Source organism: Galeopterus variegatus, unplaced genomic scaffold (genome assembly GCF_000696425.1).
Source record: "Galeopterus variegatus unplaced genomic scaffold, G_variegatus-3.0.2 Scaffold2432, whole genome shotgun sequence".
Lineage (NCBI taxonomy): Eukaryota > Metazoa > Chordata > Mammalia > Dermoptera > Cynocephalidae > Galeopterus > Galeopterus variegatus.
The window spans coordinates 220,794-225,650 of NW_007728543.1; the positions used below are offsets into that span (position 1 = coordinate 220,794).

The 4,857-nt window shown below is 48.2% G+C and overlaps 1 long non-coding RNA gene across 1 annotated transcript; it reads left to right on the plus strand.

Annotated features, from left to right (window-relative positions):
- The first annotated feature begins 620 nt into the window (after nucleotides 1–620).
- Nucleotides 621–3,115, plus strand: LOC103597826. The gene is made up of 2 exons (XR_551140.1): nucleotides 621–771; nucleotides 1,788–3,115. It is a non-coding gene; the product is annotated as an uncharacterized LOC103597826 (long non-coding RNA).
- The last annotated feature ends 1,742 nt before the right edge of the window (nucleotides 3,116–4,857 follow it).

Below are 4,857 nucleotides of genomic sequence, written 5' to 3' on the forward strand. Positions count from 1 at the left end.
GGGGGGGGGGGGAAGGGAGGAGGAGCCTGCTGAAGCTTCAGATGCCCAGTCCTCTGCAGACCTCCCAAATCCAGATTCCCAGACACACATGGGCCTGTGTTTCAAACTTTCCACAGGATTTAGATACCCTGCACAGGCACCCAAGCTGGGCACTCCTGTTCATTCTCTCTGTCTCTCTCTTTCTCTCTCTCTTGTCCAGCACTGGAAGCTGATGGGGTAGGTAGGCAGATGTATAGAAAGTGCATCTATAGAGAGAAGACAGTAACACTGAGGTTAAGGGCTCGGTTCTCTGTACTGGACAGCCATAAAAAAAGAAAAACATGGGGGCTGGCCGCTTTACTCAGTTGGTTAGAGCACAGTGCTGATAACACCAAGGTCAAAGGTTCGATCTCCAGAGGCCAAAAAAAAAAAAAGAGAAAACAGACATGAAGATTTGTGTTCACATAGGGCATAGCAGGGACCAGGCAACAAAAGGCTGACAGCACTTTTTGTAGTGAGCAGAAAGCGAGCACTTCTGCAGCACCAAACTGCACAGCATTACAGCAGCTCCCCGAGTACCAGCCTTCCAGCCGGCCAGAGGGAGGGAGGGGCCCCCAGTGCGTCCCCACGCCTGTTAACCTGTGTTTCGTCCTTTGTCAACCAGGTCATGCCGCCAGTGCCGCTCCTCAGGCCAGCTCCCCGCCAGACTACACAATGGCCTGGGCGGAGTATTACAGACAGCAGGTCGCTTTCTACGGGCAGACACTAGGGCAGGCGCAGGCCCACAGCCAGGTCTGTAGCCCATCCCCAGCACTGCTGCCGCTTCCCAGTCCAGCCCTAACCCTTCTCCCAGCCTCCTGGGAGAAGGTTGGCCTGGTCCCCAGTAAGAGCACTGGGCTGTGGAGCAGCAGCACCGGCCCTAGGGCTCCTCAGCATGGCTGCTGTCTACTGAGCACCCTGCTGCTGTCACCTGGTCCCCCTCTTGGCTCCAGAGAGAAAGGGTTGGGGTCAAGTGGGGAGGAGAGTTGGTTGGGCAGCCCGGACGAGGAAGTGCCTGGTCTTCTCTCAAATCCAGGCCCCAGTCCTCAGTGCTGAACTGTACTTCCTGCCTCCGAGCCTCAGTTTCCCTTACTGTGAGAGTGCCGGGCTTAGAAGATTCTGGCAAAATCTGGTACTGCGAGTAGGGACGCGGGGCACGCTGCAGTTGCTGTTCTTGCTGAGGCAGGTCTGGGCGGGCTGCCCGCCTCACCCCAGTCAGCAGCGAGAAGGGACAGCAGGGGCACGAGTCCTGCCTGAGGGCGGGCGGGGCACCAGCTGCACAGGAACCTGGAGGGCTCTGTCCAGTCAGGCCAAAACCAGATTTCTTATTAAAGTAGGGAAGAGGGCCACGTGCTCCCACAGGGCATATTTCAGGTGACCTGATGCCGGTCAGGTCCCCACAGACAGCGAGCCAGTTGCCCCTGGCCCTGGACTCCAACCTGCTTGAGCATCTCACTGCCCCACTGGCTGCCTGTGCCCAGGCCTGGGGAAACAGGTGTCAGGGCTGGTGGTGACCGAGGAGAAACAGTCCTCACGCGCCGCCCGATGTCCCCTGCAGAGAGAGAAGCCCCGGGACCTCCCCTTCAGGAGAGGTTTTGTCCAGGCCAGGCCCCATGATGTGAGGCCCCAGGGGAGTGCTTGGACACGGGCTTGTTCGTGTGTCGGCGCCTGTCACGGAGCCGAAGGGGAGAGGGTGACCTGTCAGCTCCCCTGACACACGGACTTGAGGATTTCCTGTCGCAGGCTAACTCTGCCCCTTCCTCCCACAGGAGCAGTAGACAACGTCCTCGTGCCTGGTTTTCCCCTCGAAATTGTTGTGAAAGAAAACCTATTTGTAACAGAGGTTTTTAGATTTGCAAACCTTTTGATGAAGAACATTTGTTTTGTTCTGTGAAACACTATATTTAGATTAACAATTTTTCTAAAAATTGGGAAAATTAGTTACTAAAAATTGCTTATAATTTTGTTTCATTATTTTTGTTTGTTATTTCAAACGTGTAAGCTCTGGGATTCTTTTTGGAGCAATACCTGCAAATTCAGGCACCAGAATGTGCCTCAGAGCAGTGACATTTCAACATCGTGTTTTTTGTTTTGTTTTGTTTTGTTTTCGTGTCTTTTTATTTACGGTTTTTTCTGTTGCAACAGAAAGTGGCTTGGAAGTCTTAGGTGGTATGTAACAAATTCTTTAAAAAAAATTTTAAACAGTATTTAAATATTCTTTAATGTGTAAATTCATTAAATGTTTTACTTCTAATTTCTTGTATCTTGGCTGTCTGGTTTTATTGCATTTTTTAAAAAAACTGAACTATTATGTATTGTAATTAATTATGTGAATTCTGATTGAGACAGATAATTGTATTGCTGTCCAGCGGGGATGGGGGGGACATTTTATAGGGTTTGTATAATTTCTAGAGTTCTAAAGGGGTAATATAAAAATGTGTTCATGTGTTTAGCCTACTTTTCTTCATGTCTCCATTACTGGCTGCAATTGTATATCTAAGACCTCCAAGCTTGTTTTAAAAACAAAACAAAAAACCTTTCTCTATTCTCTGAAATATAAATAGTGTTATTTTTAATATTAAAAAATTCAATTTAACTTTTAACAAACACTGTGGAACATTAAACCATATAAAAATGTAGTAACTATTTTTTAATTCCAAGGTGTTTTTTGCTTTTTCTTTTAAATATTTTCTTAATATTTGTCAAATTAACTAGATGAATAAATAAATCTAGTATTAACCACAGAATGAATTAAATAATTTTGATTTAATAAAAGGGATAATATGATTTCCGATGTTTACTGTAGTGTATCTTGTACAGATAACATGTATTTTTAAAGGAAAAAAAACGGAATTGAAGCTATTTTTTCTTGCATTTTTAATTGACCTGAGGGACATTCCGTTTGAAATGTACTGACGTTACAGTTTCTGGCTTTTTCTTCTTATTTTCCTTATAATGCTTGAAATGTCTAACTATTAAAAAGGCAATTGGAAAATGTTATGCATGTTTTTTTAAAAAATGTTCATTTTATTTGACTGACAATTCATTTTACACTCTATATAATAAAATTTCCACAAGACGTCTTGTGGGCGAAGTATTTTTAGTCTGTGTGCTGCTGCTCCCGCCCTGCCCTGACCTGCCCTGCCCTGCCCGCTGCCACCCGAGAGGAGAGACAGGACCGGGCAGCCCTGGCCGCTGCTCGTGCGGACGGCAGCGCGGTTAGTGCACAGCCCGGTGTCTCGCTACTTCATTAAGCTCATTTTATTTTAATGGCTTTGTATAATTTGACAGTTTGACTTGAGAGCCGTGGTTACCATCAGCCCCTCTTCACTGTCACAGCTAAGCGTCTCTGAGCAGTGTGACTCTGAGAAGGCGGGAAGTGGAGTCGGTGCGCAGAGGTGCTGGTGTGCGCCCGGCCGTCGGCGCCCTCTCCCCCGTCCCCTGCCTGCCACCCACGCTCGCCTCAGAAATTAGGCCTGGACTTTTTTGGCTGGTCTTGGCTTCTTGGTACATGTTTCTCTGGCTGCTGCTGCCTGTGGCCTCTCCGCCCTGTCCCCAGCACTCACCTGCAGCTCTCGGGGGTGGTATTTATTCTCTCAACCCCACGCCCACTCTTGGACACTGGATTACTGGGAAAGATGGAAAGTGCCAGCAAATATGCTCATTTTGTTTTCATTAAGGAAGCAAAACAGGAATGTCCTTCCCCATAGGTTTAAGTCACAGAGGGTGCAACGGCAGTGCGGGACCTGCACTGCGGGGATACTGGGGGACAGATTCACCTTCAACTTCTTTTCCTTCCCCCCGGCTTTCCTTTCCCATTGATGGGAGCAGCTGACTTGAACATTGTCTGCTGCGATGTCTAAACATGCTCTGCCTTGAGTCCTTATGTGTGAGGCACTGCTCGGTCCTGTTTCGATCCTGATCAGAACCCTCCTTACTGCTCATACTCGTCTGTGCGTTTCCAATTCTGATCCCTCCTCTTTACCCCAAGCTCTAAGAGGAGGGGGGGAAGCATCTGTGGCTCCTTTAGGCCAAAAAAGGATGTGGAAAGCAGCCCATCTGCAGCCATTCCGAGGCCTGTTGAGAGCCGGAAGACAGAAAGGAGATGTGGCATCTCTAACTACACCTCTAGAGAATCGAGTTTGACGTTGAGAAATTGAATAGTAAAAGCCACTTGGAAAGAAGGGGGTGGGGCCGAGCAAGATGAGGATATAAACGCTGAGGACGGTAATGGGAGTTAGGGAGAGGGCATTACAGAGAAGACTTCCTTCTAATTCATCTTCCCAGCTCTGTGCCAAAACAGCATTTGGCATGGTTCTCAGGGAGCGATTGTGTGATAATGAACCCTAAGGTGTCCCTTAATTGAAGACTGAGCATTGCGGTTTGTGCCAAGAGTCATAAATGGTGCAGGCTTGCGGGAGGATGCATTTTCTTAAATGTATCGGTAAGTACAGATTAGCACTTGTCCCCAGTGAAATGCCCATACTATAAATTATGGAAATCTCTCTTTCTCTCTGATGCAATCTTTTATTGGGGAGGAGGGGGATGCAGTACAGCAGGAGGCGGGGGGAAAGTTTGCAAGCATATGAAATTTGGCCTCTCATTAACATGGCGCCCACGGAAGATGGTTTTCATCAGCAGTCTGGTGTCCTGAAGGCTAAAGTGCTTGAAATGTACCAAGTTCAGCGATTGTGTTCCATTAAGAAAGCTGCATGGTCATCACTGAAAGGGCAGTCTGTGTGTTTGGGAAGGCGGGGGTGGGCGGGTGCCCAGTCTGTCTCGTGAATGCTTGCACCACCCCCCACCTTCCACCACATGTGCAGACTTGGCCTCTGCCAG